The sequence below is a fragment of the Panthera uncia genome, chromosome B1, assembly GCF_023721935.1.
Source record: "Panthera uncia isolate 11264 chromosome B1, Puncia_PCG_1.0, whole genome shotgun sequence".
In the NCBI taxonomy this organism is placed as follows: Eukaryota; Metazoa; Chordata; class Mammalia; order Carnivora; family Felidae; genus Panthera; species Panthera uncia.
The window spans coordinates 121,923,363-121,935,470 of NC_064811.1; the positions used below are offsets into that span (position 1 = coordinate 121,923,363).

Consider the following 12,108-nt stretch of genomic DNA (forward strand, 5'->3'; position numbering starts at 1 on the left):
CTCTCTCTCCTCCCCGCCCCCCCTCCCTCTCCCTCTCTCTCTCTCCCTCTCCCTCCCTCTCCCCCCCTCAAAAAAAAAAAATCAAAAAAAAAAAAAAAAAAAAAAAAACACAACAGCCAGATATCTTCAAGGCTAACATTTAAGACATGAATCACTTTTTGGTGTTATTTGCCAGGCATCTGAAAAGAGGTCTAAATACCGTGCTGTATGACCAATTTAGTCTCTAACAGCCAGTTCTAATACAACTTTAGTAGCTATGTGATAGATAATATGAGAGTCAAACTAAAAGATTCAAAGAAAATATATCTGTACTTCCTCATGCTATCGACATCTGTACAGACAATTTAAACATTATGAAGTATAACTGGCAGTATGTTTATAGTCAAAAAAAGAAAAACACTTTTGCCCTTGGATTTTTTTTTTAATGGGCTTCATGCCCAGCATGGAGCCCAATGTGGGGCTTGAACTCACAACCCTGAGCTCAAGACCTGAGCTGAGATCAAGAGCCAGACACTTAACTGACTAAACCACCCAGGTGTCCCTGTCCTTTGGATTTTAAATTATGTTTTGCCACCGTTATTATGAAACTGGCACTGACAACATTAGGAATGCTAATTCTAAAATAGGTAAGTGGCAGAAAGTAGAGACAAAGGCACATATTATCCAACCCATGGAATAACCTATTTTAAAACATAAAGTTATAAATATGGAAATTAAAGTTCTCTTATAAGTCAATTATCTAATAACTCACACCTCACTTTGACACATGGATTTATTTTATTCAGTAGTATTTAATACATTAATTCTTTTTTTTTTCATTTGCACTATTTTAAGAAAATATGAGCCATGCATGCAGAAACGGTTATACTTTACTAGATTTGGTTGGTATAAACCTCAGCACATTTTTTAAAATAAAGAATTCAATACTTTTTGGGGTCCACAATTCAACCCATAAAAAAATATGACTGAAAATTTTCTCTCAAACAAGAAAACAATGTAGACAACGTAGACAATGTATACAGTAGCTGTCTTGTTTTAGCTATAGTTACTAAGAGCTGATGGCACCAACACCGACAAGACAAAGCAAAGCAAAGCAGCTTGGCACAGGTAACGCCATGAGAAGAGACTGCAAATGGGATGTTAAAAGGCCTAACCCATCCATAAAGCGATAACGAGAATCACAGACACGGCTATAAGTGAGGTACATGGAGGAGCCCAAGCCCAAGGCAAACCTGAGGTCACAACAGAGAGGAGACAGGGCAGAATACCATGACAGTCCTAAAAGGCTGTTTGAAAGAATCTGTTTGAAAGAATAAGAACTGGCCATTATGGTGGTGCCTCCAACTAGCCTAAAGCCCAGACTGATGAACAGGGAAAATAACATTCCCCTCACACATACAGGGCTTGGGCTTGTGGGAAAATCACTGGGAAAGCTGTCACCAGAAAAGGGGTTTGGTAAAGGAGCCAAAAAGTTCTCTGCATACTTTGGCCTCATTTATCTCTGTCAATGGGAATGGAGTTCAGCTCATATGGTGGAGTTTGGAAGTCTCTCCAACTAGTGAGGGATCCGTTGGAAGCATGATCCAATGAAGAATGGGGTCTCGTGGTCTGGCAGATGATTGATTTGTGAATACAGAGTACACATAGAGACATACAGAAGGGAAAGTGAGAGGGGGGAAAGTCAGACTGATGAGGCAATGATTAAAAAGGGTCTCAGAAATTTGTTAATCAAGCTTCCTGATGGATAGTCTCCTAAACCAGTAGTTCTTAACAGCTGTGTTGTGGTATAGTTGTGTGTCCAGATCAGTTCTAAAATGTGTTACCAATAATTTTTTACAACAATGAATAACCAAATTTCCTGAATGGTGTACTTTTTTTTTAAGTATATAATGTTGATTGGTCATTACCCATTTTAAGTGTTACTCTGGCTCATTTAAACTCCACTATGCTTTCTAGGTGGGAGAGAAATGCTACAGAACTATTGGTAGTGCATAAACCTTCAGACCATTTTCCTTTGACCATAGCCCAAAATTAGTGCTTATGCTGTGGGCAGGATGTGCATGTTGAATCTCACTATTCTCATTGTAGGATTGTCTAAGTCAGTATTAACTGTCATATTTGTTGCCATGAGAAAAATGGTTGAGAACTGCCACTGTTATAGCATCAATGCTCTGAGGCTGGTGGGTATGTGGGAGATAAAATACAAGATGAAGAAACCCACAGATACTAGGTGGTGAGCAGGGATACAGTGATTTTTGGTATTGGGAAGGTATACTGACAAGGTTTATGGCCACCAAATATTTCTACAGGCTGAGCAATACTGCAGCACAGTCAGAAGACAAGGGTCTGTATGTTCATGGTGAGGATGTACAGTTAACAAGACTACTTAAAGCTGTTCTTCAGCACTGGAAGCCTGTTTTGGGAATGTCCACATAAATTCTGAAGAAGGCTGTTTGAATTATTGCTTGCTATGATGGCTCAAGTGGAATCAGGGTGACAGAGATACTTTCAGGGTGGATTATCTTGAAGATGGCAGATCAGACGTTCCTGATTTTTCAGATAAGGCATATATAAAGAATCTGTTAACTCAAATATTTTTATCTGACTGAGTTTCTGAGTGTCTATGTGTTGTGTTCAATATTGACAACCACAACTACTGTGCCCGATCTTTTGATGCCTTTGTACTGATGATTAGTTCTACACTGGGTTACTGAGTTGGCTGGGAGGGAGTTGCCAAGAGATTTGAGTGAAGGAGACTAGGAATCCAGGATTGAGTCAGAGAGCTCATTTGAGTACTAGATCCTAATTCCAAAACCCATGATCAGGTTTGAGTCTCTCCTCCTCTGACTGAGACATCCCAAGACAGGGTCAGCCAAGGGGTCCATTATTTCCTCCTAGGTTTAGTGTTCAGTAATGATAATCATGAGATCCTGAAGCAGGTTAAGACCCCGTATTATAAACAAAACACTTCTGTAGATTTATGGTGGAGTCACTGCATATCAGCTAGCTTTAAAAAATTGTACATTTTTAGTTTTTCAGATCATAAATGTTGCACATCTACTATATTCAAATAGAGAAACACATAATAGAAAAAGTAAAATGCATCTATTTTTTCTATATTGAAAAAATAGAAATGGAATTTTTGGAAGACTAAATTATATTGTAAATTGAGGGATTTATATATTTTTAAAAATATTAAAATGAAGTTTTCAGGGAAGTGCAAAAATATTAGATATCACATTCTAAAAGAAAGGGTTAGAGTATTGTGTGAATTTCAAAGAAATTGCCAAAAACCATTCACAGAACTCGTAAAATCCTTCATTCACGATAAGGGCATGTAAGTGTTAGAGACTGGAGATTGCACATGGTGGTAGCAAATAGATCCTGAAATCCCAGGGGTTTAGAAAAAGTAATTTTCTTGTTCACATGAAGTCCACTGAGAACTGAGTGACTCTCCAGGGTAACTCCCCTCCAAACACTCATTCAGGGATCCAGCTTGTTTCCATCTTGTGGCTTCACCATCTCAGCCTATATCCCCCAAGGTCACCATGGCAAAAATACAGATAGCTTGGAAGATCTGCTTGGAAAATATAGATCTGCTCCTCCATACATTAGTCTGGAAGTGACTGCTTATAGCCTATTGGCAAGAGTTAGCACTGTTACAGTGACTAACAAATAGGACTTAAATAATGGTAGCTCTTACAATTGCAGTTACTGGAAAAAAGCATTTTTGAATGGCGGGATATGAGTTCATCATGTATAATTACCATAATTAGAGTGTTACCCTAATGTAAGACATTTCTATAATTTCCATTTTTAACTATCATAAATAGTACATACAGAAAGACATAATATATCTTTATGTAAATCGTTGTCTTAATATCTGATTATTTCCTAGAAGTAGATTAGTGGGGTTAAAGGATATGGACATTTTAAACTCTTGATACATATTTCCAAACTCTTTGCTAGAAATGTCAGGCTAATTTATCCTATCACCAACAATGTAAAAAACATGCTTAACTTATCAAGCATGTTTATCATGCTTATCAACTTATCAACTTTACACAAGTAGTAAATGCTACCTTAAAAAAAAAAATAGGCAACATTGACTCTTGCACATTTGAATTTGGTGCATTTTGTACCTGTCCTATCAGTACATTCACTCACATAATTGCAATGATCAGAGAACTGACTTGTCTCTTCCATTAAAATGTAAGCCTCTGAATTAAGGGGCCATAAATATCTTTTCCAGCCATGGGTTTCCAACACTTAGCCCAGTGTCTTGCACATAGTTGGAACATAATAAATGTTTGTTATAATATTACAGGTGAAAAGTCTATCTTTAGTGCTCTAACTTTGCTTTTTTATTATTTATCTTGTTTTTTTTTCATGTTTATTATCCAGTTGGATTTCTTCTTTGAATTTTCTTCTTAATTCCTTTACCATTTTTGTACTGATGTGTATATGGTTTTCTCAACAATTAGTACACATTCTTGAAATAATAATGCTATTAATCTGTTATCACGTTTGTTCCAAATATTTCCCAGATTTATCCTTTAATTAAATAAGGTTTTTAATAAACATTTTTTAAAAACAGTATGTGTCAAATCTTTCAATACTTGTTTCTGATAGTGAGAATTCTATTCCCCTAGCCTCATTTTTCCATGAGGGGACTCCCTTTCTCTTTCCCCCTTCACTTCTCATCAGGGGAAGAAGTATGACATCATGTGAAATTCTGAATTCTCATCCTCTGTGGACTCGGTTCTCAAGGAGGTCTGACTACCAAGCTCCAGACTGAAGCTCATAGGCACAGGCTTAGAACCTGCAGGAGAGTCTCAGCCTGACCAGTCACCTGGTAATTAGGTGGTTACGATGAATTCTGAGGATAATAGAGTTTGGCTTGAAGAGATATAAGCTTTGTTCCCCTGATAAGTCTTAACAATTATGATCTGATTCCTATGTTTCTTCTGAATCAGTTCTGAACTTGGAGCAGGGAGAGAATATAATGATCCCTCAGTAAACTCTATCATTTTCACTTGTGCTTTGTACAACTGTTTTTATGTTTGAAGGTCTTTCCCAACTAAGACTGAATAAATATTTGCATATATTTTCCACTTGGATTTTTATAGTTTATTTTTAAATGTTTCTCATAAAATTTAATTTTACAGTAAAATACAGAAGTAATTAGCATTACTGCAGAATGGTAAATATAGAAAATCATAAAGGGAAAAATTAAATCCATACTTAATTTTTATACTGTGTATCCTCTATTTCCAAAATTTTTGACACGTATGTTTTTTTGTAGGCTTAACCATGTTTAATCAGTTTCAGTGTTTACTGTCAGTTCTTTTACATTAGAACTTCCTTCTTCTTGAATTTTTATTTTTTATTATTTTTAATTTTATTTGTTTATTTCTATCTTAGGGGGAGAGAGAGAGTGAGTGTGAGCAGGAGAGGGGCAGAGAAAAAGAAAGAGACAGAGACAGAGGGAGAATCACCAAGCAGGCACTATGCTCCACGCAGAACCTGACCAAGGGCTTGATCCCACAACCCTGGGATCAAGACCTGAGATGAAATCAAGAGTCAGATGTTCAACTGACTGAGCCATTCAGGCACCCCTGAATTTTTATTTATTTATTTTTGGTTTATCTCTTGTTGAATTGGAGAATACAATACACATGGAAAATACCTTTACAGTGTACTTTTTGAATGTCTTCCTGTTGCTTCACATGGGAGCCAGAACTGAACTCTGTAGCATACTCTCAGTAGTTTTCAACTTGGCAGCATTCTGCTCTTTCCCCTCCCCTCAAGCCCTGTGGACTTTACTTCTTTTTATTTTGCGGCAATTACTGTTGCAAGGGAGAAAACTGAGTCCTAATTTTTGTTACAATGCAGGCAATCTGCGTTTTCTCTTTGAGCTTGTTTGGAGGTTCTAACAGGGGAGTGCAGCTACTTGTACACCCTTGACCCAAGAATGATCCTCCTCTATCCGGGACGGTCGTCCTCTTTTATCAAGTGCGCAGCTTCAGGAGGGACTCACGTGGAGTGGTGAGGGAGGAAGGGAACACCCGCTTAGCCAGCCACATCAGCCAAATCAACCCTGGCGATCAATGGGGTGACAGATGTTGCAGCCAGATCGCCCTCACTTCCATGTGTTTTCTCTTTGAAAGCAAGTCTGTCTTCATTTAAGTCCTTCGAAAAATTACCCAGAATTTGTCTAGTTATGGATCTTTCTTAATAATTTTTGACTGGAGCACAAATGACAAATTCAGTCTGCACATTCTGAGGGGGGTCTTTTAGGGTCTAGAGTTTTCTTAAAATGTCTTTGGTTATGTCTTATATTGCAATTACCTTATATTCTTTCTCAGGAACTTCCATATTTATTTCTCATTGTTTTCATCTTAGTCTTTCTTTTGCAAGAGTGTTTCAAGTTTGCTCTCAATATCACTGATTCAACTTCCTATTGGGTCAATTCTACTCTTTACCTTTTCCACACTGTACATTAATTCTACTGACACATCTTAATGAAAGCATTGATTATTTCATAATCTGGGGCTCATTCTCAACTCATTTGGCTCTATCCTTAAGCTTTTCTGTCCTCCACATGTATCTTTCTGAAGATACCAAGAATTTCCCTAAAATGATCACTTTTACTGGTTTGTTCTTTACCAGAGTCTTCAGATAAATGCTTTGTTTTCCTTGAATTTCCTACATACCTTATTTAGGAGCAGTCTACTTAATCTTGGTTCTTAAAAGTAAGCAGAGTGGACAGTCTGCCCTTGCCTCTCTGCTCCCTGGCCTCTCAGTGCTGGTAGAATCCCCCTACTTCTACCTATAGTCAGGGGGCAGTTGGTAGGAACAACACTTCATTTAATTTCACTGTCTAACAGGCATTCTCCTAGGACTGAGATTTGTTCTACTCTTACTTTAACTCACTGGTTCTCTTCTAATTTGGACAGTTCTTAAAAACATCTAGTCTTTGGGGTTGGAGCTTCTTTTGAAGCTTATCATCTTGCTCATGGCCCTGTCTTTGTCCTAGTTCTTCTCAAAGGACAGGACTTCTACATCTAATAACCTGACCCGAGTCTCTTTATGTTAATAACACTCTTTAGACAGAACTTAAAGATTTAAGGGGATAAGGGTTTATTTGTCCAGGACTGACTTTTGGAGGCTAGTTTTCTAGAAAAGAAAATGGACTTTAGCAAATTCCAAGGAAACCATTCAGGTTCAGTGCTTTTAAGGTAATCAGTTCTGATCTACTGGAAAGGCAGTACCTCTCTCCTGACAGGGGAGAGATTGGTGCTTCCCAACTATAAATGCCTGTATGGCAAATCTTGCTATTTTTATGCCATATCCTATGGCTGCAGTCGTAAGGCAGAGACCTCAGGCCCCTCCCCTTTCTCTTCTTCCCCTCTGCTGATCATGCATGGGAGGGGCTATGCTAGGTCAAATCACGAATGCTGAGATGCTGGGTAAGACCTATATTAAGGCTCTGCCACATCATGTTGCTATTGTGTCTGTCCCCAGTCACACCAGGGGTGTGACCACACTTCTCTAAACATATAGCATCCAATGAAAGGGCAATGGGCACCAGCACACCTGCTACTGTTCCTGTGTCCGTGAGTTCTCTCAGAGCAAGGCTGTTCTAGCAGGCCTGCTGTGAGTGCTGCTGACCAATTATCTTGTTAGCATGGCAGTTGTCCCAGCAAACTGGGCATCTGTCCAGGCCTTTACCACGGCCTTCTGGAAGCAAGTCAGATGACTGGAAATAAATTGAAGACCAAGATTGGAGTGGGAAGAGTCTGCTAGTGGTGTTGTGGGCAGCCTTCAAGGAGGCCAATGCGTGACTATTAGCAGAAACAAATTTTAAAAAATCCTAAGTATTGGGAGGCCTATAGGGTTCAGACTCTCAGTTATAGGATTCCTTGTTTCCTTTTTTTGTGATATTGGAGGGAGTTGCCTTGGATGGGTCGGATGCTTCACTAAGAGGAAAGCTGAACTCTTGCCTCTCCTAAAATTCATGCAAAAAAAAAAAAAAATGAAAAGGGATGTCTTCTACTAAAAAGGAGAGAAAATTAGGGAACATCAGTAAGACAAGGATAAGTAGGCTTCTGAATTCCAACTCCTTTTCATGAGATCAAGACGATAAGGGGGACAGTCCCTTACAATGGCGGGCTTCTCTACTGATCTGTTGCTGGATCTACCTTCCATTACTGGATATATCAGGGGAGAGTGGAAGCCACTCCAATGTGTCTTCACAACACGACTCTGCTCCTGGTGCCTTCCGGCCCCTGGCAAACTGCAATCTGCACATGGAGCTGACTGTCGAAAGTTATTCTAGGACCCGAACTGGGCAAGCCGATCGGGACAACTCCTTTCTTCAGAAGTTCCTCTGTCATTGGGAGAGCTTAGGATCAGTGCTGTAGAATCTGGTTAGCCATTACTCAATCCTTGTGCTAACATCACAGATGATGGCTTCCTGAACTGGAAGATGTACATTGTCTAAGCTCTTCCTACACTGGTCTTCCCCTGCCTGTTTTTAGTGGCCATGATCAGCACTCTGGGGTTGTCACCCAACATCTATATCTAATTATCCTTTTGGTCTTCCACAGCACAGTTTGGACTCAAAGCCCTTCTGGGTTGAAATGGAATGGGTTGCTGCCAGTAAGAGATGCTCTTTATAAGCCATGGACTGAACTGGAAGAGGAAGAACAGACAAATAGGTGGACAGAAATTAATGGTTAACTTGCCCAAGACTGGCTCTTCAGGCTAGCCTTTCAGAAATGAGTTTGGCCTCCTGCAAGCCTCCATAGAAACCAGTTAGCCTCAGTACTAAGTCCATTAATCTGGCCAAAAGCAAGGCTTGGACCCAGATCCTGAATCACTGGAAGTGGGAAAAGGGGAAAAAATGTTGCTTCTTGCTCAGCTGTGAATGTTGATGTGGTCATTTCTGCCCAAGTTTGCTATCCCTACCCCCAAACCCAATAAAACCACAACTGCAAGGCTTGGACCCCAGTATCCTAATCATGCCAAGTAAAGGGGTTGGTGCTGGACCCAACCAGTAATGCTGATCTGGCAGAAGAGGACTGAGGTTACAGCTCTGCCATGTCATCATGCCATTGTTGTCCTAGACCCAGATCATCCCAGGGGAGGAGCCAGTGTTTCCTTAATCATGTCTCTTAAAAAACCCTCTCTCCCAGTATCTGACAGCTGGCCTTGCTAGACCTCTGTGTGCTGCTCTAGAAGGTATGGACAAATCTCCTACTGACATAGTGTCTGAGAGTTTTCTCTAATCCTCCACAGATGTGGTGTGAATGCGGCCGGTCCATTTTTCCTTACAAATATGTCACAGTTCTGAAAGAAGATATAGCCACTGATTTGCTACAAGTATTTGTCAGTCCATGACTATTTATGCTTCACTCCCCAGCTATAGTCTGAAGATACCTGACATGAAGAGTCACACTGCCAACCCTTTAGCCTATGGAAATCAGGCCACATTGTCTACTAGGGCCTGATCTTTAACAGCAGTGGGAACGAGGACCTGTGCTCTACTCTGGCCAGGGGGCGCTGGGTGAAGCTCTGGTCACATATGTGCCAGTGGGCTGCACACTGGCCCTGACTGCACCCAGGTGCCCAGTCCCTGTGACTATGGCTTCTGCTCATGTTCATTTGCTCTATAGTTCCCTGAGGGTTCTGGAGCCATGCCCTGGACTACAGCCTGCTTCGTTGGGCCCTGACAACCTGCCCTTTCCCATCTGCCGGCTGGTATCCTGCTTTAACCTGAATGGGCACCCCTGGAATCAGGATGCTGCCACCTGCCCCTGAGCACAGCTGCTGCCTAGCTGTTGCTGTGGGGCCTCCATTCGCTTGTCTGGACCAATCAGCTCAGATTTGTGGATGCTATACCTCCATCACCTCAGGGGGAGCCCTACAGCCAGGTGAGTCCTCACTGCACTCTAGCCACACATTCTAAGTAGCCCTAGTTTACCCGGATTACAAAAGCTGCACAGATACTTTTCACCATTGCTAAGCAATACTCAAAGTCCGTCTCTAGAATTTTCAGCAACATCAACGCAGTTATTTTATCCATCAGTCAATAAAGGCATGGTTCTCAGGGCCTATGAACTGATCAAGGGCATAGAAAAATATTTTAGACCTGACAAAAGTGATTGCAAACAAAAAACACAACCTAATTTAAAAATAATTTCATGGGCAAAATATTCTATTTGCTGTGGAATATGGGTGCATTTTATCATGCTATAGGGTGTGACACCTAAATATGAGCAAGCCAAGGACCTGCAAATGTAATCTCACAGCAGCTCAGCCCTCATATTTCCCAAACTCATCCTCATTTGCAGTCACTAAAATTATGTGGGCAACCACGGTGGCACAGTTGCTGAGTAAATGGGTAGCTTTATGAATAACTAAGGGAACCAATGCATAAATCCTCCAACAGAAATGCATTCAGATATTTTAAAAAAAATCAGGAGGGAAACTGGAAGTTGATGTTTAATGGGTATTGAGTTTCAGTTTTGCAAAGTTCTGAAGACAGATCACACAACAGTGTGAATATACTAAACACTGAGCTGCACACTTAGATGTTGAGATGGTAAATTTTGTTATGCATTTTTTCTGCAATAATTTTTTTTAAATCAAACTGAATTTTAAAAATCAGAATTAAAATTGATACAGAAATTCAGAATATACCTATGATAGCTATTTGAATCTCACTGGGCCACTCTTAATATTTTCACCAATGTAGCCCTGACTTCTTCAGCCTTATTATCATATATTATTTCTTATTTCTTTTGTGACTTTTTTGGCGACTAGAAGTGGACACTTTAATTGATCTGATTTGTTACCACAGATGACAGAAAATTAGGGCCCCAATTACAGAAACAAAACAAAACAAAAAACGATTTTTATTGTATTCAGTTGTGGGGTGGGGGGTGGGGTTCCGGGTTTCCTATAGTAAAGAATAAAAAAGTGGTAACTTATCTTCTAATATATAATTTTCATAACTAGCACATCATGGAGGTAAAGCAACCAATCCTTTGTTTGCACAGAGCAGTGACTACAGGCTCTGAAGCTAGCTGACTAGTCAAAACTAGCTTCACTACCAACCAGCTTAATCTCTTTGGGCCAGTTTTCTCATCCTCGAAGTGAAGATAATAATTTTTTACAGTTTAAAAAAGTATCCACCACACCTATGAAATGAGAGTAATTTTTAAAAGCTTAAGAAAGAATTTTACTTAAGCAAGAATTTATCCCATTTTTACAAACTGGAAGAACACTACTTTTAACAACAGGTTGCAAGCTTCAACAACTTCTCAAATTACAGTAATAACCAACCTTTCCTTACTCTGAATATACAGAAGCTTAAACCCAAGCTCTGAATCCTGCTGTGTCCCTATTTTGCCTTTCCACTCTTAGCTGCCACCACTGCTCAGAAACACACTTTCCACTTTATTTATTTGCTTTAAAGTTTATTTATTTATTTTGAGAGAGAGAGAGAGACAGAGAGAGAGAGCTCTGGGGAGGGACAGAGAGAGCAGGAGAGAGAGGGAGAATCTCAAGCAAGCATTGGGAGCCCGATGTGGGGCTCAAACCCACAAAATGTGAGATTATGACCTGAGCTAAAATCAAGAGTCAGACGCTCAAGCCACTGAGACACCCAGGCGCCCCCACACTTTCCATTTTAAACAGGTTGCTCCTCCTACAAGTTTTTCTAACTATGCTTTAGTAACTCCCTCTTATAGAATATATTCCTGTTTTCTTACCTGCCTAAATTCCACCCCATCTTCCAAATCCCCCACCAGTCCCTACTGATCCCATTATGCCTTCCTTGAATCTAGTCTGTATGATCTCTCATTTCTCTGAGTTTTTCTGATAAACCTGGTATTTATCCCTCAAGATGGCTCCCGACCATATGCCACGTCCTAGCACCTACCATGTTATAGATTACGTGTAATTTCCTGAAGCACAAAAACTTTTTTTTTTTTAATCTTTCTCCAAGTCCTATACAGTCCTAGCTACAAAATAATAAATATTTTCTAATTTAACTGTTTGGCCAAAGGCAAAACCTTTGTGGAAAATGAGACAGTTTTT

At 39.9% G+C, this 12,108-nt stretch overlaps 1 protein-coding gene across 5 annotated transcripts in view; it reads right to left on the bottom strand.

Moving 5' to 3' along the window:
* TTC29 (tetratricopeptide repeat domain 29) overlaps nucleotides 1-12,108 on the bottom strand; it is a 244,259-nt gene that overhangs the window by 177,605 nt on the left and 54,546 nt on the right. The gene's annotated exons all lie outside the window — the stretch shown is intronic.